The sequence below is a fragment of the Equus quagga genome, chromosome 14 (genome assembly GCF_021613505.1).
Source record: "Equus quagga isolate Etosha38 chromosome 14, UCLA_HA_Equagga_1.0, whole genome shotgun sequence".
NCBI lineage: Eukaryota > Metazoa > Chordata > Mammalia > Perissodactyla > Equidae > Equus > Equus quagga.
In genome coordinates this window covers 20,903,651-20,926,567 of record NC_060280.1, presented here as the reverse complement: position 1 = coordinate 20,926,567, position 22,917 = coordinate 20,903,651, and the positions used below count along the sequence as shown (strand labels likewise).

The following is a 22,917-nucleotide window of genomic DNA, read 5'->3' as shown; positions in this document are numbered from 1 at the left end:
CTTCTCTCCATCTCAACACCACAATAGCTGTCTTATTTGATTTTCCTATGTGCATTTTTGGCCTTCCACACAACAGCCAGACTGAGTTATTTATTTAAAATTTTAGTATTATTCATTTTTAGGACTATCAAATTATTACATGTGCTTAGTTAAAACGGCTCATAAGAGAAAACAATGGTCCTTTGCCTCATCCTTTACAAATTCAAAGTCCAACTCCCCGTAAAAATCACTTTTGACTCTTTAAACTGTTTCAGGATTGAGATAATTCAGTATCTGTAAATAACATACTTTACTAAGAAAAACAAATTGGAATTTCTCTCTGCATTCCTGCTATTTTTTCTACGTATTTAACTTGAACATAATTGGTACAAGGAAAAAAAAACACCGTTTTTTCCTAGCCTGAGAAGATCATTGCAGACATTATTCATTGAGTTTATTATAACAAGATCAGAACAGAAAATCAATGGGTTAAATACCAAAAAGGAGACTAAATTTTAATTCAATACTCAATTTTAAAAACAAAATAAAAATTAATCATCTCACAGCTAACAAGCAATAGAATGTGGTGGTATCAAGTTTGAAACTTATATAACAATAAACAAAGAGAGTTAAAGGGGAATCTCACAAGCAAGCTTATTACAAATAAGCAATCCAGCTTTATTCTAGTAAAGTACAGAATAAATTCTTACCCCTTAAAGAGCATGTTTTTAGTTTCTTTAAATAATGATCATATATATTTTTTCCAACATTTTATTCATATCGGTGTAACAAGATATAATAGCTACCTTAGTTCATTGTCATCTCAAATTCTATTATGAAATAATTCAATTTTTAATCTTTCAAGTTCCAGCTATTACTATGAGTCCTCTGGTTATAATTTTAATTTTATTCAAGGCTGTATTAAATAACTTGCAGTTTAAAATTTGTATTTCCACAGCTTACGCCCTTCTTTATCGATCCAGAATTTTTATATATTCATCTATTGACATCCTGCACACCTCCACCGTTCACATTAATACACACACACAAATGCACATGCAAACTCACTCATATATTTTCCACTCCATTAGTGCTGTAGCTATAACGGAGATAGATCAGTCAAATTTTAAAATATTAAAACAATCCAAAAGAAGGCAAGAAGGGGAAGAGAGGAACAAAACACAACCTGACAAAGGGCATCTATGGAAATCATTCAACAAATATCCTTAGTGGTACAAAATTAAACGTTTTCCCCCCTTAGTTTTGGAAATAGGAAGGCTCACTCACCACATCTATTCAACAACTGACTGAAATTCCTAGGTATTGCAATAGGCAAAAGTTATAAAATCAAGAAAGATCCGATAGGAAGAGGTAAAATTGTCTCTATTTGCAGATAGCACCACTGTTCCACAGAAGATTTTGAGAGATTTCTAAAGCATGCGCTAGAACTAAATGACAAGGTTGCAGGACATACACCTAAAACATAAGAAAATAATTATATGTTAGATACTTGGAGCAAATGATGGAAAACGAGAAAAGTCCACTTACAACAGGTCAAAAAACATAAAATGCTTAGGAATAAATTCATAAAAACTCACACAAGAGCTCTTCACTAAAACTTATAGAATCCTGATGAGAGAAAATGAAGATCTAAATAAATTCCAAACATATGTCATGTTCACGGATTAGAAGACACTATACCATTAAAATGTCAATTCTGAAAAAATTGACATATAGTGAAGGAAATCCACTTCAAAATTATTTTATTAAATTTTGTAGAGACTGAAAACCTAAACCTAAAATTTATGTAGATACTGGCTGGAATAAGAAAAACACTTTTACAACGGAAGAAGAAAGTTGGAGTATTTGCAATACATCATTTCAAGACATCGTAAACCTACAGTAATCAAGACAGCGTGGTATTGATGAAAGGATAGGCATACAGTTCAAAGGACCAGAAAAGAGAGTCCAAAAATAGACTCAAAAATATATGGTCAATTGAGTTTAGACAAATGTCAAAGCAATTCAGTGAGCGAAGAACATGTTTTCAACAAATGTTACTCGAACAAATGGATATCCACATGGAAAAAAAATAACACAAACCATTACTCACAGTGCATATGAAAATTAACTCAAAATGTATCATAGCTACAAATGCAAAAGATAAAACAATAAAACTTCTAGAGGTAAATATGTGAGAACATCATCACATTTTGTCAAATATTTCTCAGGCATTACACAACAAGCACAAACCAAAAATCAAAAAAATATATATTGATTTATATGCACTGAACGTTTGTTTCCAAAAATATTCATCTGTTTAACTCTTAAATCCCAATGTCTTAGTATTTGGATTTGGGGTTTGGGAAGGTAATTAGGGTTAAATTAGGTCATGAGCATGGGGCTCTGGTCTGATGGGATTAGTGCCCTCATAAGAAGAGGCACCAAGGAGCTTGCTCCTTCTCTCTCTCTAGGTGCAGACACTGAGGGAAGTTCATGTGAGCATACGGTGAGATGGCAGCTGCCTACAAGCCAGGAATGAGGCCTCACCAGAAACCAACCATCAAATGACACCAAATAAATACAGGATGGATATAATATTTGTAGTGCTTATATCTGACAAAGGACTTGTATTCAGAAAAGAGGTTGGCAAATTACAGACTGTGGGGTGACCGCCTGTTTGTGTAAATGAAGTTCTACTAGAACACAGCTGTGCCCTTCTGTTTACACACTGTCTGTATCTGCTTTTGTAGTACAATGACAGAGATTAATAGTTGTGACTGAGATCATATGGCCTGTAACCCTATAATGTTTACTCTCTAGACTTCAGAAAATGTTGCCAATCTTTGATCTAGAATATATAAAGAACACTTAGAACTTAATAAGAAGTAAAACAGGCAATTTAACAATAGATGAAAGACTTGAACAGGCACCTAAAGGAAATGCATAAATGGCCAACAAACAATGAGAAAATGCTTAATTATATTAACCAGTAGGAAAATGCAAGTTAAAAGCCTAAAGAGAGATCACACACCAAGTGGCTAAATTTAAAGAAGTCTAACTATACCAAATTTTGGCAGGGTTTTGAAGTATTTTGGAACTCTCACCACAAGTGGGAATGTAAAACAGTACAACCACCTGGAAAATAGATTGAAAATTCTCAAAAGCTTTAACATCATTTCTCTAAGCAATCCCACTAGGAAGTATTTACCCAAGACAAAGGGAATATATATACACACAGAAATGACTCCAATCTTCATAGCATCTTCATTCACAAAAGCCCCAAATTGGAAACAACCCCAAAGTCCACCAATTAGTGTGTGGATAAAAAAAGAGGTATATCTATATAATGAAATAGTGCACATAATTAAAAAGAAATTGCTGATGCACACATTATTAATGAATTTCAAAATAATTATGCATAGAGAAAGAAGTCACATGAAATAGTTACATGCTTTATCATTCTCATTTTATAGAATTATAGATAAACACACTAATCTATATTGTTCAAAACCATATCAGTAGATGCCAGGCGCAAGGATCAGAGAGAAGAATGGAGTGCAAAGGGGCACACAGAACCATTGGGAGGTGATTGAAATGCTCTTTTGCTTGATTGGAGCTGTGGTTTCAAGACTTGTATACAACAGACAAATCTGAAGAAATAGTACACTTTATCTGCATGAGTTTATTAAAGTTTATTATACTTCAAGAAAATTTAATAAAATGAAAACTTCTGCACAGTGACATCAGCAACACAGTGATGCAGGAAGTCCTGGACCTTCCTTACCCCCACAAAAATACCAATTCAGCAACAATTAAAAGACAAATTATCTTTGTTAAAACTCATAAACTACTGAAAAGATTCCTGCACCCTGGGAGAATTCAAAACCAGTCTTGCTGAAGCTGGTAAGGAGATTCGACTCACCCTCTCATCAGAGATCCTGCCCCCATCACAGCGCCATACTATCAGGAGAGACTCCCAAGCTCCCCAGATAAGGGAAGGGGTTGGTTCACACATCCAAAACCCCAACTTTTCCACAAGACCTTCCAGAGGACTGTTTTCTGTCTTGCCAGCCTTGGAGCTCTGAAAGGCAGGCACAGTCTAGCCACCCAGGGGATAACAGAGGAAGCAACTTGAGTTGGTAGACACCGTTGATCCTTTTCCCTGCTCAACACAGATCTAGGGGACAAAACCACAGCTGCTTGCTTTCCTGGGGAGGGAAAGTGTTGATAGAGGGCCCCTGAATTTCTGGCCAGGCTGATTGGTGGTGTAGAAAGGTCAAGGAATTTTGAAGTTACTTTGTCCACATGGTTATAGTGAGGGTAAAGTGTAACACTGTGGTTTTGAATTTCATTTCTCTGATGTCTAATAATTTCCAGCATCTTGTCAAGTAATAATTGGTCATTTGTATATCTAATTTGGATAGAAGTCTATTTGAGTCCCTTGTCCATTTTTTAATTGGGTTATTTGTATTGAATTGTAAGTACTCCTTATAATTCTAGATACAAGTCCATAATCAGATATATGATATGCAAATATTTTCTCCTACTCTGTTGTTGTTTCTTCACTTTCCTGATAGTTTCCTTTGAAGCACAAAAGGTTTAACTAATGAAATCTGATTTATCTACTTTTTCTTTCATTGCTCATGGTTTTGTTGTCTTTTAAAATTTTCATTCTGTTCTATGTATTTTTTAAATACTGGAGTTCCAAGTCTTCTTTTTATCCTTTACATTCTGAATAGAGAAATTCTTTTAGCCATTACTAAATGTAGATTTTTTTAGGAACAAATTCTCTTAGCTTTCCTTCATCTGAAATGTCTTTATTTCTCCTTTACAACTGAAGGCCATTTTGCCATATATAGAATTTATATTTCAAAATTCTTTGCTTTTAGTACTTGAAAAATGTTGTGCCACTTCCTTCTGGTCATCATGGTTTCATGAGAAACTTGCTGTCTTTCATATTACTTTTTCCAAAAGAAATGATTCTTTTCTCTCTAGTCATTTCAAGCTTTTTCTTTTCTTTTCTCTTTAACTACAGTGACAGTATATTCACTTCTAGAATTTTCAAATTGGTTATTTTTTATAATGCATATTCATTTGCTGAAATTTCCTATTTCCTTCACTTGTATCTAAAATGTAATGATAGCCTATTGAAGCATTTGTTTGATGCCTGCTTGTCAGGCAATTTTAACATCCTATTTATCTTGGTGTTGGCATATACTGTACTTTCTCATTGAAGGTGTTATTTTTCTGATCCAAGATATGACAAGTGATTTGTGATTGTATCAAAGACAGTTAGGACATTATATTGTGAGACTCTGGATCATATAAAGTCTTTTTTTAGAGGGAAGTTCACCTCTTGAGGTGGCCACCCAACCATCAGCTGAGTGTGTGCGTTCAGCTTCCTGCTGAGCGCTCTTGGCATATCTCTGGCAAAAAAGGAGGGCTGACTCACACTGCCTCCTTACAGATGAGTGAGATGGAAGTTCCACTCTCCCCTCTGTCCTGTAATTTCCTTCTCAGTGATAGTGTGACCATGACTTGCATGCCCTCTTTCCTCCAAGAAAGCTCATCTCCTTGTTGGGCCTCACTACTACTAGGGAAGGGGGAGGTAGAGAGCTGGTCCACACTGCTTTGTTGTTGCAGGGTGGAGGTGGATGCTCAGCATCCCACTGGTCCATCTACAGGGAGCTGGGGTGAAATGTTAGTGGCAGGAGCAGAGTACCAACTACCCCACCTCATACTTCCTCAAGTCTCATTGTCCCTGATAGCAGAGGAGGCTCATTTACAAACTGAACTCCACTGACACTACCTGGGCAGGAGAATCGGAGGGTGGGTGAACTGAAGATCAGTTCCCTACTTGGTCCCACTGAAACCTGGGGGTGAGAAGCAATACAATTTTCCCATTGGTGTTTGCATTCTGTAGGTCAGGTATTGCCAAATGTTTTCTATGCTGCTAAGGTCACCTTTTTTCCCAGTTCTTTGGCTAGAAGGAACAGGCTTTCCTGGGAGCTCTGTTTCTCTGTGTCTCTTGGTGGTTCTAGGTTGGAGGCTTCTGCAGCACCCTGTCCAGGATAAATGGAAGCAATAGAGAAACCTAGGGACTGACCGCTATGTGATTCCTCAGGTCCCAAGTGGGTAGGAGTCTGCCTTCTTCTTCCTCCTTCCAGAGTCTTCCTGTGCTTGTGTGTTGTGTCACATCTAGGGGTATTTTTGGTAATAAGAGGGAGAACCTAGAGGAATGGAGCTACTTCATCTACAATGGAACCAGAAGTCTATGCCATCAAACATTTACAGATATTTATCCAGCTTCTTATTTATCTGGTGTCAGAGAGTTAGTCTAGTGCAAATTAGCCTGACATATCCAAATGTACAAGTCTCCATATTCACTTTGAACAGAATGGGTTGACTAGAATGGAATGTGGCAGAGACAAACAAAAGTACTTTAGTGGTAAAGTATTCTGAAAGAACCCTTCATTCCACCCCTCCACAGAGATTATAACCCCTAAAAGAAGTGAAAATATTAAGATGATATTTGTGACCTTGAGCTTTTGCTTCACATTTAAAATATATATATATATTTATATATTTTACATCCTCTGTAAAAAAAAAAGATTGAAACAAAAAAACCTTATAGTGTTATTCTGAAGATTAATTGGCTCAGTACTAGTAAATCACTGGGAACAGTATCTGGAATGTAATGAGAAATCTCATAGCTCCAATTCCTAATGTTCTTACTACTGCTACTGTTACTATTATTAACATTTGTCTTCTAGATCTTCTAACTTTCAAACCACACAAACACATAAGGGAGATATGTGATCTCTAGCAGAGAGTGTTTACAAAACTATTACTAAACGAGGCTGAGATTCTAGTTGCCAACCTGAATTAAACAGTGTGGACGCAGTGGCATAATCTTGGTGAGCACGGTTTGTGCTCTTTTTCACTGTTGCAGCAGGATCTGACACATTCAGTCACTTGAATCAGGCTGACACTCAACAGGATTCAAAGGCAGCACAGTCAGCGGGCCATTCCAGAGCAAATGCTTCATTCAGCCATCCACTCATTTACTAATTTTCCATTCATTCATGTCAGTACGCACTTATGCCTATGATGTTCCAGGAACTGTGTGAAAATTAGAGGTATGGGCAAAGATGAAAGACATTGTAGTCTCTGTATGAAGCCTCTAGCATTGCGGAGAAAACAAATACTGATTCTGTAGCTTCAAGTGCAGTGAGTATTCCAAAGAAAATATGCAGAGTACTATGGGGGATAACAGGTGTCCTTAATTTGACCCTGAGTTTCATGAAGGCTTCCAATAGGATGAGAAACAACATTTAGATTGGTACTTAAAAGCACAAAAATGTGTTACCCACATGAGGGGAAAAATGCATCCAGGTGGAGGTAGTGCATTTGAGAGGGTCCTGAGGCACCAAAGAAATGGACATGTTTAAACATTTAAAAGAAGACCAATAATTGATTCCTAGAGGTTGGGTGTTTAGGGACCATGGAAAAGTGGTGAGAGAGACAGAAATAAAACAGGGGCCATATTAAAGACTTTGTAAGTCATGTTAAGAATTATTGCCTTTATTCTAAGTTCCTTGGTGCATATTAGCAAAGGAACTAAACTATGGAGATTTATGACTATGATGTGTGGAGAATGGATTGGAAGAAAGTAAGAGACGGAAGAGGAAGATAGGTTGGGGTTCTATTAGCCAGGGTTTTCCAGAGAAACAGGATCAACAAGATACATTTTTTAAAGGAATTTTCTCAGACAATAGTAATGTTTGCAATTCCAAAATCCACTGGACAGATGGACCTTTGTTAGACAGAGTATCCACAGTTTGATGGGTAGATGGCAAGCATAAATCTGGTTGGAGTCTCAAGATCCAGCAGAATGGAAATTCCAGTAAAAGCTGATGTTGCAGACTTGAGCCCAAAGGCAGGAGAGTGAATCCCGCTCTTTCAGAGGACCTCAGTTTTTTCTCTTCAGGCTTTCAACTGATGGAGGAGGGCCACCAACATTAAGGAGGGTAATCTGCTTTACACAAAGTCTACCAATTTAAATCTTAGTCATGTCTTAAAAATACCTTTACAGGAACATCTAGACTGGTATTTGACCTAAGAACTGCACACTATAGCCTAGCCAAGATGACACATAAAATTAGCTATCACAGGAGTACTATTGTAAAATAAGTGTATCAGTTGGTAGCTTCAAATTGAAGTACTAACAAAGAAAATGAAGACAAGTAGGAAATAAATTTTGGACTCAGACTGTACAACTTTTTGAGTGAATGTAGGCAGGTGGAAGGAGGAATACAAATAAATTTCTCTCAGATTTATTTCCGCATCAATAAATTAATTGAATGCTGGTGCCACGTACTAGGTTACAGAATACTGGAGGGGAGCTAGTTGAGGATGGAAGGAGATAATTAGTTTTAGACACTTTGTGCTTGAATTTCAACAGAGAAAAACATTTTTTTCTCAAAGAATAAAGTATAGGGAATGAAAGTGTGGTAGTCAGGATTTAGAGGTAAATAAAGCTTCACAGGAGAAACACCATCCAGTTCCCTCAATCTTCTTTAACATGATGAAGAGTCTGACCATGAACAAATCACTCCAAGAGTCTGTTCCACTCAGTCCGTGAGGAGTTCAGGAATCCTGCTCTTTCCCAGAGGCAAATCACCTGCTTTGACCTGACAGAAGAATTACAGGTTGGTCAGGGGCATCTCATCCTGTTCTTTCTTGGAGTCCCCTTTAACTAGACTGGAGCTTGAGACCAGGAAGACAAGTCAGAATTTATGGGTCCAAAAAAGCCCACTGCCAGCAGATAATCTTACTGCAAGAAGAATTTCTCCAGTCATTCTACGGTCTGATTACACTTGGTCATTTCTCCTCAGAATGTACTCAATCCTAAATGTAATTATCACACTCATTTAAGGATAAGCTGAGGTTAAAAACAGACATGGTCTTAAAGACTTGGAGGTACAATAACCTTAACTTACAGCAAGAACAATTTCTGAAAACATATGAATAAAATTTTAGGAGGATTTTCAGCAGATTCAGTATTGTTTCATGTTTACCAATTTGTGTTACTAAATAAGTTTAATTGAATTTCATTAAAGGTTACTCACTATGGCCCTCTGATTTAAAATTTTATATCTTAAAATCCACCCTATGCCTTTACTAAAAAACCCCACACTGGCTATTGACATATGTACTGAAATATTTAGACCACAGACAATTTCCTTTTATTATTATATTTACAGTATATTATTATGTCAAATCCTACAAAATAACAGGCTTCACTGAGAAAATATTTTCTGCAAGCTCTCTCTTCAGAGGCCCCTTAATCTCATTGTTCTTGAGACTATAGATGAGGGGTTTCAGCATGGGGATCACCACTGTGTATAACACAGACACCACCTTGTTCTGGTCAGTTGAGTAGTAGGATTTGGGCATCATATAAATGAATGTGACAGTCTCATAGTACAGACTGACTGCTGTGAGGTGTGAGGCACAGGAGGAGAAAGCCTTGAGGCAGCCCTCAGAGGATCAGATCTTCAGGATGGTGATGAGGATGCAAATGTAGGAGACGGCTATGACAAACACTGTGGCCCCAATGATGGAGCCAGCTGTAAATGAGGGGACAGCTGCAGGGATACTGACATCAGGACAGGAGAGTTCAACTAAAGGAGAAAAATCCCAGACAAAAATGATTGACTTGATTTGGTCCACAGAAGATGAAAGAAAAGACACAAACAGCAAAAGAGCAAGCATTGACAAAACCAGCTATGTAAGTCACTATGAGTAATTGAACACAGATTTGTATGGACATTTTGGTGGAATAACGCAGTGGGCTGCAGATTGCCACAAAGCAATAATATGCCATGGCAGCCAGAAGGAAGCACTTATTTGAGCCAAAGGAAGCAACAGAACCAAGCTGGATGCCACATCCATAAAAGGAGATGGTATTTCCCTCCACCAGGAAGTTTACAAGAATATTGGGTGTTACAGAAGATGATAAGCCCATGTCAGAAAAAGCCAAATGGCTCAGAAAAAAATACATAGGGTGATGGAGCTGAGAAGAGATTCTGACAAGAGTGATTGTGCTGATATGGCTGAATGTGGTCATCAGGTAGATACACAGGATGATCATGAAGAGAATGACTGGAAGGATTGGGTCATCATTTAAGCCCAATAAGATAAACCCTGTCACTTCAGTGTGGTTCCCAGCCACCAAGCCTACCATGACATAATGTAGCTGCTACCAAAATGAACCTGAGGTGAAACATTATATTAAAGAAGTTGTAAACTTGATGGTTTCATTTTCATTAATATTCATAGAGGTTATTAAAACAAATAAATTGTTCAAGCTAAGTTTGGACTCTTCTTTACTTCAGAAACCAGAGTTTATACACGTATTTGTAATGAATCTTCTAGATTTTAAAAGTTGTTTTTGAAGAAACACTAGAAACCTACTTCAAATAATGTATATCTTTTTTGCTTTATACTGTATATCTATTATATGTTATTTATCTATATTTATCTTATATATCTTAAATTGTCTTTAAAGCTAAAGACAAAAAAAATAAGCATTATGAGAATAACATAAAGTTGTTATGTATAACAAAAAAGATAACACCATATAAATATAGGATTATGCCATGGAGATTTGAGAAATAACTAACAGTTATAGAATGCTTACTAAATGATATGGGCATAGGACAAACAGTTTTATATTTATAGTTCTGTTTTAATTTCCATGAAATAATATTAGTATTTTAATTTTATTTGTACATGAAGAAACTGACTTCGACAATGTTAACTAATTTATCAAAATTTGCACCGCAAGTAGTGGAATCAAGATGTAAATCCAAGGCAGTTTGAATTCAGTCCATTCCTTTAGTAACTATGCTATAAATGAAATTAAATAATATGATGAAGTCAAATCTCTTGGAAATGTATGGATAATAAATAACCCTTCCTACTTTCTGACAGCTATGTATAAAAGAGATGCCTAGTTAAGCACAAGTTTACAATTTCTATCAGTAAAACAGGACTACTTTTTAAAAGGAGAAATACAATCTTCCTAATGGGACAAAGATGAAACAGAAAGGAATTTCCAATTAAGACTATGAATGAAGTCACTTATTGTAAATTTTTTTCACATTTACACTTAAAATATTCTTTTATCAAGTAGCTTGTCATATCAGTCTAATTACTATGCAAAACCCTATATGTTTACCCAAAAATTTCATATGTTGAACTCTTAAACATCAATGTGATGGTATTTGGATGGGGGTATGGGAAGTAATTAGGGTTAAATGAGGTCATGAGGGTGGGGCCCTGGTCTGATGAGATTAGTGCCCTCACAAGAAGAGGCACCAGAGAGCTTGCTCCCTCTCTGTCTCTAGGTGCAGACACTGAGGAAAGCTCATGTGAGCACACAGTTAAATAGCAGCAGCCTATAAGCCAGGAATGAGGCCTCACCAAAAACCAACCATCAAATGACACCAAATAAACGCAGGATGGATATAATATTTGTAGTGCATATATATGACAAAGGACTTTTATTCAGAAGAAAAGTTGGGAAATTGCAGTCTGTGGGTTGACCACCTGTTTGTGTAAATAAAGTTCTACTAGCACACAGCCATGCCTGTCTGTTTACACACTGTCTGCATCTGCTTTTGCACTGCAATGACAGAGATCACTAGTTGTGGCTGAGATCATATGACCTGTAAACCTATAATATTTACTCTCTGGCCTCCAAAAAAATGTTGCCAATTCTTGATCTAGAATATATAAAGAACTCTTAGAACTTAATAAGAAGTAAAACAGCCTTTAACAATAGATGAAGGATTTCAACAGTCACTTAAAGGAGATACGTAAATGGCCAACAAGCAATGAGAAAATGCTTAATTACCCTGACTATCAGGAAAATACAAATTAAAACCCTAAATAGTCATCACTACACACCCATTAAACAGCTAATTTTAAGGAAGTCTAACACTATCAAATGTTAGCAAGGTTTTGAAGCATTTGGTACTCTCACCACAACAGGTAGGAATGTAAAACTATACAATCACTTGGAAAATGGTTTGAAAATTGTCAAAAATTTAAACACTTTCTCTCTTAGCAATCCCACTATGAAGTACTCACGCAAGACAAATGGAAATATATATCCACACAGAAATGACTACAATGTTCATAGCATCTTCATTCACAATAGCCCTAACCTGGAACCAACCCTAAAGCCCACCCATTAGTGAGTAGATAAAAAAGTAGTCTATCTACATGATGAAATACTTCTCAGCATTTAAAAGAAACTGCACATACACACATTGTGAATAAATCTCAAAATAATTATGCAGAGAGGAAAATCATATGAAATAGTATACATACTGTATCATTCTCATTTTATAGAATTACAGAAAAAATACACTAATCTATATTGTTTGAAACCAAATCAGTAGCTGACTGGGGCCAAGGTCATAGAGAAGAATGGGTTGCAAAGGGGAATAAGGAATCATTGGAAGGGAATTCAAATGGCAATGGCTCTTTTGCTTGACTGGGACTGTGCTTTCACAATTTATATACAGTAGATAAATATGATGAAATTGTACACTTTATGAGCATATGTTTATTATACTTGCATTTGATTATTCTTCCAAAAATGTTTTTTAAAAAAAAAAACCCTGCACAAAGATGTCAGCACAGGTGTAGGAAACCCTGGACCTTCCTTACTCCCACAAACACACCAATTCAAGAACAATTCACAGACACATTATCTTTGTTAAAAAATATAAACTAATTTAAAGACTTCTGAACTCTAGGAAAATGCAAAACCAGACTCACCGAAGCTGTTAAAAAGTTTTGCGACACCCTCTCACCAGAGATCCGGCCCCCAGCACGGCACCATACTACCAGGAAGAGAACCTCAAGCTTCCTAGGTAAGGGGAGGGGTTGGGTCAAACACCCAGCACCCCAACTTTTTCCATAGAGCTCCCCAGAGTCCTGGTTTCTCTCTTACCAGTCTTGAAGTTCTGAAAAGACAGGCACAGTCTCACCCAGGGGACAACAGGGTACGTTGCAGCTACATTAATTATAGGTGATGTCAGAGACTATTGGGTCTCCAGGTCTCATTCTTTGTTCAACATTGGATTATAATTTGGCTGGAAATTCTCTAACCACCCATTCCAGAAACTTCACTATTCCAGTTTCACAAACGTCCCCTGCTAAGTGTTAAATCCTCAACATCCTAACTTATTAAATCCTCAACATCCCCAAGTAATTTCTTCAACTTTTTCATTTCATTAATTATTTTGAGGCTCAATTTTGAACCATATCTAAGTTTTCTATGTCAGCATCAGGTTCAAGTCTCAAAAGGCTAAACACCAGAGCCATGAGGAAAATGAAACTCTTGGTAGCACTCTGGTGTTTCACTTGTTAATTTTATATATAAAGTAGATTATACAAAAAGAATTTATTAAAATGTCTTTTGCACCAAAATAAGAAGTTCTTTTTGGTAGACTTGTACTAATTTTCAGTAAGCCCCTCTTTTATGGTGTGACTATGAAGCATATTAGTGAAGTGAAAACGTTGAACATTGGAACAGATATTTAGTTATAGCCAACCATTCTTTCCAAGTCATAACATAGCATTTTCAAAAGAACAGAAATGTATTGTATTCCACCCCTCTCAAAAATAGGAAAACATCTTCAGTCAAAAGTTAATCTTGAAAAAACTATGAATTTGACTTCTAGCAATTTCAAGAGATTAGGTGGCCTATAATGACAGGTGAGGGAGATATCTGAATAGAACTGGAACTCAGCTGGTTCTAGAGATCAGAGAACTTACACAAAGAGTAATGAAGAAATTTTACGCTGGCATAGAGGACAATAAAACTGAGCTCAAGTGAGTAAGAACAATCAGAAGCCAGCTTTATATTTTTTCATTCACAAGAACATATTTTACATTTTCATAAGGATGAAGTCATAAACACAATTCATATGTTCACTACCATTGATGTTTTCTTTCTCCATCTCCTTTCCCTAATTCTCAATTTGTCTCCTCTCGTGGCATGGGGTTTATTTACATGTCTGTGTCCCCACAGACTGTGATGTTCTCAAATCCAGTTGTGAAATAGGGAAAACAGGAGCTTACATGGCAATGGAGTTTGGAAAGAAAAGTACGTAAAGAGAGATGGAGGAAAGAAATAGAGAGGAAGGAAAGAATAAGTAAGAGAAGGAGCCAGGGAAGGAGAGAAGATAAATGAGAAGAGGAAAAGAAGAGAGAAATCCATTGTTAATACCTCAACTGTCACAATGTTCTGTGCCCCACATCCAGGAGATTTGCCCTCTTTGTCAACTCTCTAACCATAAGACAAGTTCTTCTCTTAAGATCTTCATTACCCATTTTAATTCTTACATTGAGCCTCTGGAATAGGTATTATTTTTATTATTCCTGTTTTGTAGATAAAGAAATTAAGACTCAAGAATTCAAACCATTTGCCCAAATTCAAACAGCCAATAACTAGAGAGTCAAAATCTAGTACAGCTCTTCCAAACCCTACCCCCTGTACACCACCTTCCAATATAGAGCTCACTTCAGACAATGATTTTCCTGCAATTTCCTTTATGGCTTCTAGTTGAGAGGATGACTGTCTATATATGAAACCAGAGTCCTGATGCTTGAACAGAGAACTTTGAGAGTGGCACTCGGAAAAATGAGTCACAGTTTAACAGTAATTTTATATTGGTTGGCTCTAATAACATAAATAAAAGAAGGATGTAGGAAAGAAGGAAGAGGTAGAAAGGAAAGAAGGAATGATGGAGGAAGCCCAGGAAGGAGAAGATAAATGTGAAAAGGAAGAAAAAAAATTAAGAAAAACCAATTATGAAGATTTACCCCTATGCTTTCTTCTAAGAGTTTAATAGTTTTAACTCATATTTAGGTCTTTCGTCCATTTTGAGTCAAGTTTGTATATGATGTGAGGTAAGGTTCTAACCTCATTCTTTTACACGTGGATATCTAATTGAACTGGTACGTTTGTTGAAAGTACTCTTCACTACACATTGAGCGGTTTTGGCATCCTATTTGAAAATCTATTGACCATACACATGTGGGTTTAATTCTTGACTCTGAATGCTCTTCCTTTGATCTATATGTCTTTCTGTAGACCAGTACATACTGTTTTGAACTATTGCTATGTACTAAGTTTTAAAATTTGGAAGTGTCAGTCTTCAAACTTTGTCTTTCTTTATTTTTTATATTCTTGATCCCTTGTAATTCCATATGAATTTTAGAATCAGCTTGTCAATTTCTACACAGAAGTCACCTGAGATACTAACAGGGATTGTGTACAATGTATACATGAGTTTGGGGAGTTTGGCCATCTTAACAATATTATTTTCTCAAGCTATGAACATGGAATGTTCTTCTAGTTTTTTAGGTTTTCTTTCATTTTTTCAACAATATATTGTAGTTCTCAGAGTATACATTTTGTTCCCGTTTTGGTAAATTTATTCCTAAATATTTTATATTTTGATGCTATTAATGGCATTGTTTTCTTAACTTCATTTTTGCATTATTCATTGCTAGTATATAAATATACAACTTTTATATATTAATCTTGTATCTTGAGTTCATTTATTACTTCAACAATCTAGTGATACACATAACAATATAGATAAAGTTCAAAAACATTGTGCTGACTGAAAACAACTTTACAGAAAAAGGACATATCGTTTGACCCCATTTTTAAGAATATCTAGGGAAGCTGGAGAGTATCAGTTGAAGCTGTAACTAGAAAAGGAAGATATAGAGAGATGTAATAAAACTGTCTTTGAATATCAAGGAAGGAGACCACAAGCCAAAAAATCTGAGTGGCCTCTAGAAGACAGAAAACCCAAGGAAGTGGATTTTCCCCTAGAGCCTACAGAAAGGAGCCTAGCCCTTCCAATTCCTTGATTTTAGCTCAGCAAGAACCATATTGGACTTCTGACATCCAGAATTGTGAGAAAATAAATTTATATTGCTTTTAACCACTAAGTTTGTGGTAATTGTTAACAGCAGCAATAGACAACTAAATCAGTATGCTTTTTAGTGTATAGTAAGGGAGACCACTCCTACCTCCACTCACTTAGAACCTGGAACCATGCATTCTGGCTCATACTTTTTTAAGGCACATTTCTCATTCTGTACTACAGCAACTCAAACTCGCAGGTGTTGTCTGTTATCTGGCATCATAACCAAGCCATCAACAGGCCTGATGGAAGGAGTCAAATATAATTAACCTTCCACCAGGTAGCTAGCTGGACCCTTAGGGAATGGTGCTGTCCCAGGGTCAAATTGAAATATTTTGTAGGCAGGTTGTCACTCAGTAATGGTGGCAGCCAGATCAATTGTGGCAACGGGAAGTCCAGAGAAGACTTAATCTGGAGAAATTTTAGCATCAGAGGCAATAGAAATAGAAAAGGAAAAATGGTTCAGCAAACTTTCAGCAGTGTGCTGCATACATTCCCAAGGTTGAAATACCCTAACAAAAAAAAATCTTTATTTATTCCCCCCTCCTCCCCTCGCCAGAGCTAGATCTTGCCAATTGGCTCCTAGTAGGCTGTCCTTTGGGGACTCTTTAAGTTATGTTTTGGAATAGATTCCTGAAAGGGAAGAACCACTAGCTAAGGGACGTTTCAGATATCTTCTGAGTTGTCTGGATCAGGCTCATCTGCAGGGGTAGATACTTTGGGAGGGATCCTGTTTCTCAGGTCCAAATCACAGGACAATAGAAGCTTTCAACCATCAGTATCACTGGTTCAACCCTTAGATTCTCTGCATAGACATCTCTTTCAGTTGATGAGATCTTGGATACCAACATTTCTCTTTACTTACCATTCAAGGATTCTCAGACGCTTCCAGCTGTTAATTCCAAACACTGAATTCAAAGAGCATACAACCTATTTGAAAAGGTTTTTGCTTATAGATGCAAGAATGGTGAGTGGTGGAAGGATAAAGCAAATATTATTTTTTTCTTTCTTTGCTAGATGTTCGTATCTTAGTGAATCCCTTTTACTTTTACACTGAAAATTTCCTTGAGAATGACATAATGAAATTTGTGAGTTTAGGATACTATGAATGTGAACTAAAACTTACTTAGTACATTGTCCATTCATCTGCAGAAGAGGTCCTCATTATAGAGTGCTTATTATTAAAATCAGATTGGTTCAGGACCACCAATGTTTTCTAGCCATCAGTTTTCCCATGGCCTCTTTAACCTCCCTGTTCCTTAACTGTAGAGGAGGGGATTCAACAGGGGGATCACGACTGTGTAGAACATAAACACCACTTTGTTTTGCTCACTCGAGTACCTGGACTTGGGCATCATGTAAATGGATGTAATGGTCCCAAAGAACAGAGTGGCCACTTTGAAGTGGGAGGGACAAGCGGAGAAGGCTTTGTGTCACCCCTCAGTGGAGTACATATTCAGGAAGGAGAAAAGGATGGAAACAAAAGAGAGAGCAATGATAAACATAGTGACCCAGGTGAAAGAGTCCAAAGAGATGGCTGGAATTATTTCAGAAGTAAAATCATGAGAACAAGAAAGCTTCAAAGGTGATGAATAATCACAGAAAAAGTGATTGATTTAATTCATCAACAGAAGGAAAGACTTAATAAACAGCTAGTAAATGTCCAAGCGTTCACACATCCACCCAGGTAGGACATCCACACTAAGAGAATGCAGATTCTGGGGACATGTGGGTGAATTAGAGCAGTGGTGAGCAGATGGCCTTTGGTGGTCATATACTCTGGCAGCCAACAAGAAGCACTCAGCTGTCCCAAATGTGACTCCAGAACATCATTGAGCCACAAAGTCAGCAACAGGGAGAGAGGTTCCTCCCATGAGGAAGCCCATGAGCATGACAGGTGTGATAGGAGTACCTAATGTCTACAAAGGCCAAATGGCAGAGGAAAGGTACATTGGGGTATAAAGCTGAGGACTGCTTTTGATAAACATGATTGTGCTGACATTGTCCATTAAAGTGACCACATAGATTCCTAGAAACACAACAAATAAAATGGCACAAACCGTAGTATCCTCTGTTAACCCCTAAAGAATGAACTCTGTCACAGTTGTTGCGTTTCCAGTCTCATTCTATACCGGGAATGGTGCCCACTTTAAGAAAAACAAGTGCATATTAGAAAGGGAGAAAATATAATTTGCATACTTATTTTTACAATGGTTATATGATAAAAATTTTAAAAACACAGAAACTCGGGTGTACTTCTGGTGAGAAGTGCTCTTATACATAATAATTCATGTAAAACTTGATGTTATATATGTTCATTGATGTAAGGCCAAGAATACCCAGAAAATAATGTTTAAACTTAACAAACTTAATACATATTTGCATCACATTTTTACTTTAGAAGTTCCTTCAACATTGAAGATGAACTAAAATTTCAGAATAATAATATTTTTCCTTCAAATTTTCAAAGTTAAGAATATAGAATATACACACACACCAGCATCACAGATGTTCTCAGCCAGCTATCTGTCACACTTTCATTCTTAACAGAAATGCTTAAAAATGGTATATGTGAATTAACTGAGCAATAACATGACATGTTATAAATACCTTGTAATTGTGTATCTGAACTCCAAAGTTCTAGCTTCTTTATTTTTATTCTGTATGCAGCTAGCAACTTTATTAACTAGGCACAGACCCAACACTGAAGGAAAGCTTTAAATTTAGAGAAAACGGATGTATATGGCACAAATTCACAGTTGGTTATGGGTGCCTTTATGGCATGGAAGTAACGTATTGTACAAAAATGCATTGAGCTTTGGAGCCATACAAGCCTAGGGTCAGATTCCAGCATTGCCACTGACTATCTATGGAATCTTAGACAATTTACAACTCTTCAATTCTTCATTACTTTATTTTTATAAAATATGTAACTCATAGTATTATTGGTTTGAATAAGATGACGCACATGACAACACCAAGCATGGCTCACAGAGGGAAGTGGATGCTCAACAAAGGATTATTTCCTTCGAATAATCAAACCTTAAGTTTTAATACAAAAATGAGAAACACACACTTCTATAGCAATATAAAATGAAAATTATTACCTGCTGATGTTTGTACCTCAACAATAGGAACAGATGAGAAATAATCGTCACTATAAAACAAGGCAACAGTTATGAGATTTGCCGTGTTTGGGGGCATAACCCCTTGAGTACATTACTTGCTTGTGAAAATTCCACTGAAAATCCTCAAGATGGAGAAAGTTGTAGGTACACATGCTCATGGAATATATCTTGTCTAAAATCTTATATACATTTTTCTAGTGGGCATTAGTTTTTTTAATGAAAATTTTGAGGGATTGAAAAATTATCCCGTTTTGTGACTCACAAGAATAAACTTAATGTAGCATGCATAATTTCATTTTAAATTAGAAATCCTTCTGGGGAAAAAAAAGAGCTCACATTTTTTATATAATTCTAGATGACATTACCTTTTTCAATTAAATATTTTACTTTGAAATAATTATAGATTCACATGCAGTTGTCCAAAATAAAAATACAAAAATCCCTATACCCCTTACTGAGTTTCTCTAAATGGTAACATCTTGCAAAAGTATAGTACAATATCACAGCCAGGATGTTGAAAGTGGTACAGTTAAGATACAGATCCCTCATGTGACCTGTTACAGCCCAAATGGCTCCCCCCTTGTCTCCATTCCCTCCTTAACCTTTGGAAATCCCTAATATTTTCTTCATTTCTATAGTTTTAACATTTCAAGGATTGTATGGGGCCAGCCCCGTGGCCAAGAGATTAAAGTTACACACTTCCCACTTCGGCAGCCTGGGTTTGCAGGTTCAGACCCTGGGAACGGACATACTCCACTCATCAGCCATGCTGTGGTGGCATCCTACAAATACAAAATACAAAATAGAAGAAGATTGACACAGATCTTAGCTCAGGGCTTGTTTTTAATACAGAGCTGAAAAAAAAATGGCTAGAAATGGAGAACATCTAACTAGGACAGGGCAGAAGGAAGAGGACTAGATATTATCCAAAATGTTTAAACCGGACATGAGAGAGAAAATCCTCAAAATGAGAAACTGGTTCTTATGAAGGACAGCAAAATTCTCATGAAAATTAAAAATTAAATGTGTATATCCTTAGTCATAAATATGAGAAAATATTTGAGCATGTATATTTGAATCTGTATTGGTAGGGTCAAGCGACTTTATGAAAAAAGCAGGCTTTATTGGTAATAGAAGCTGGGATTATAACAAAACAATATAGAACAAGTAGCATCAACAAAATGGGGGAAAATATTGCAATGGCTGTTACCAAAATAGGGTGACTGGATAGCATGCTGTGTTAATTGCGAAAGGATATAAACAGAGAGGAGCAGAAGGCACGGGAGTCTTAAAGTGAATGAAGGACCATAAGTAGTTTATCTTAGGCAAGAAATGACTCATGAGGGAAATTGACAAATTATTTACTACTCCAGTGTTTCAGTTTTTAGAAGGACTGAGGATATGTAAAATATCTATTCAGTACATGGAAGAGCTATCAAATAGTCACAACTGTACCAAATTGGAATGAGCTGCCTTTGGAGTTAATGAGCTTCTGCCTGAGAATTAGTGAAAGCATTATAAAAGAGATTGAGGTGTTAAAGTTCTGCCTGAGCTACTGTGACTGTGTGACCTTTTACAATCAAATCAATGTGGATATTCTAGGATTCAGCACAAATTAACCCACTATAGTCTACACTATATGAAGAAAATGCTTTAGGTTTCTCGAAAGAGTACTTTATTTCTGGAGACTGCAATCTCTTTGTTCCTATGTAGTTTAAATGTTCAATTGACACCTGTAATAAAATTAAGAAAGGAAGAGAAGAAAAAGTCTTATAAAAATAAGTGGAGAGGAAATGATGGAGCAGGGAAAGATGAAGGACAGACTATTCAGAAGGAGAAAAAGAGCTGTTGTAGCTGAGAAAATAAGAGAGGAAATTTCTATTCGCATGTCAACAATTTCATTCCATTTTATCAATTATAACCTTTTCTACTGGAAGAAAATTAGGACAATTCAGTGTTTTCCTATTTCATTTAATATAAGGTTTATTTACTCTTGAAAACCTCTGTTCTTTATTGCAGCATTTTTATTGTCACAACTCCTCAACAACAACAGCCACAAGCATTCCTATAATTTGTTTTCTAAAAGCAAACCAAAATTAAAGAATAATTCATTTTTCCTTCAAAGATTCAGTGTTAAGCAGATTGAATTTACACACACACACATACATATATGCATACACACACACAACGGTATCATCAGCCATGTGCTCAACTGGCCACATGTCACATTTTTATTCTGATCAGAGATGCATGAATAATGTTATATGTGAATTAACTAAGCAAAAGCATGCCATGTTATGAACACCATGTAGTTACATGTCTGAACTCAAAAATCCTACATATAACTAGAGCTAGGAATTTTATTGGCTAAGTGTGGACCCAAGACTGAATAAAAGCTTAAAATTTTAAAGAAAATAGATGTATATGATACAAATTCAGAGTAGGTTATAAGTACCACACCCCAAGCAGTGCTCTCTCTCCCTTTGGAAGAGGCATTAAGATATAAACAGGGGTAAACTGGCCTGGCTTCTCTCCCTAAAGGACCACCACGTATACCCCTGTTAGTTGCCCAGAGCCCCTGTAGCTTCTATACCCTTTTAAAAAGAATATTCTTGGTATTTTAGTAAACCTATGCGATTGTGATACACAATAAAGTTTGATAATCACTGCCTCAGTGTTCTCAACCTTAACCAAACATCAGAATCACCTGGAAAAGTAAAAAATATTAACGCCTGAATCTCATCCCAAAGATTCTGATTTAATTGATCTGGAGTATGGCCTGGGTATTGAGATTTATAAAAGCTCCTCGAGTGGTTTTATGCAGGTAACTTTGTGAATCACTACTCATGTCATTTCAAATTGCATAGCTGGAAAATCACAGTGTGCAGAGCCCCCTCTGTTCTGTTGCAGATGTTTAAATGAGCTTTGGTTAGTGAGAATTCTTCCTGGAGTCAAAAAGTATCGACCAAAATTACTATTTCCCAGAACTCATAGGAGTCATGCATCCCTTTTCATGCTTTCCTGAGTATTTCAGAGGGAAAACTGGGAAAATCCTCATGCATGTACTGCTCCCCTGCTGTGATTATAACCCAAAGGTCTTGAAGTGATACTAGACCTAGATTGTGAAGTAGTTTAATGGGTGGAAAGGGTAGTTTTCTTTATTCACTCATGCATTCATTTAGCAAATATTTATTGAACGTTAGCATTGTTTCAGAACTGTCTTTTAGGCAGTGGGGATAAAATGATGAACTAGACAGACGAGGACCCTGCCCCTATGGAGCTCATATCTATTCTAGTGAGCAAGACAGATAGTAAACTATAAACAAATTTATAATGAGATAATGATCAGTTACAATGGCTATAGAGGAAGTAAACAGAAAAATTTCTTACAACAAATTAACTTCCTGTCATGGCATTCTTGTAACCTCAGGACCAGTTTTAACTGACCCCATCTTATCAACAGAAAGTTAAAGCTGTTTTTCAGAAGCAAACCAAAGCGCAAGTAAGGTAGCCAGAACATACGCAGAGGAGAAAATCTTGACCTGAAATAACACCCAGAACCAATGATTTCCCCCCACGGAAACAAAGGACAGGGACGCAACCAGAATTTGAAAGTCGGATTCTTGTCAAAAGTGAAGGGTCCATTGTCTAGCAAGATCTGGTGTTAAAGCTCCTTTCCATGCCTTATCATAAATGTTTAAAGCCCTCTAAGTAAAATCTATCCCACCAGCACTTCCACGTACTAGCCTGTTCCCCCAACCTCTTAAATTTTACCCCAAGCC

The 22,917-nt window shown here is 36.6% G+C and overlaps 2 pseudogenes; both read right to left on the bottom strand.

Annotated features, from left to right (window-relative positions):
* Positions 1–9,267: 9,267 nt before the first annotated feature.
* On the bottom strand, positions 9,268–10,231 carry LOC124252227 (olfactory receptor 502-like; annotated as a pseudogene).
* A 7,035-nt stretch (positions 10,232–17,266) lies between these two features.
* On the bottom strand, positions 17,267–19,211 carry LOC124252226 (olfactory receptor 5P3-like; annotated as a pseudogene).
* Between the last annotated feature and the right edge of the window lie 3,706 nt (positions 19,212–22,917).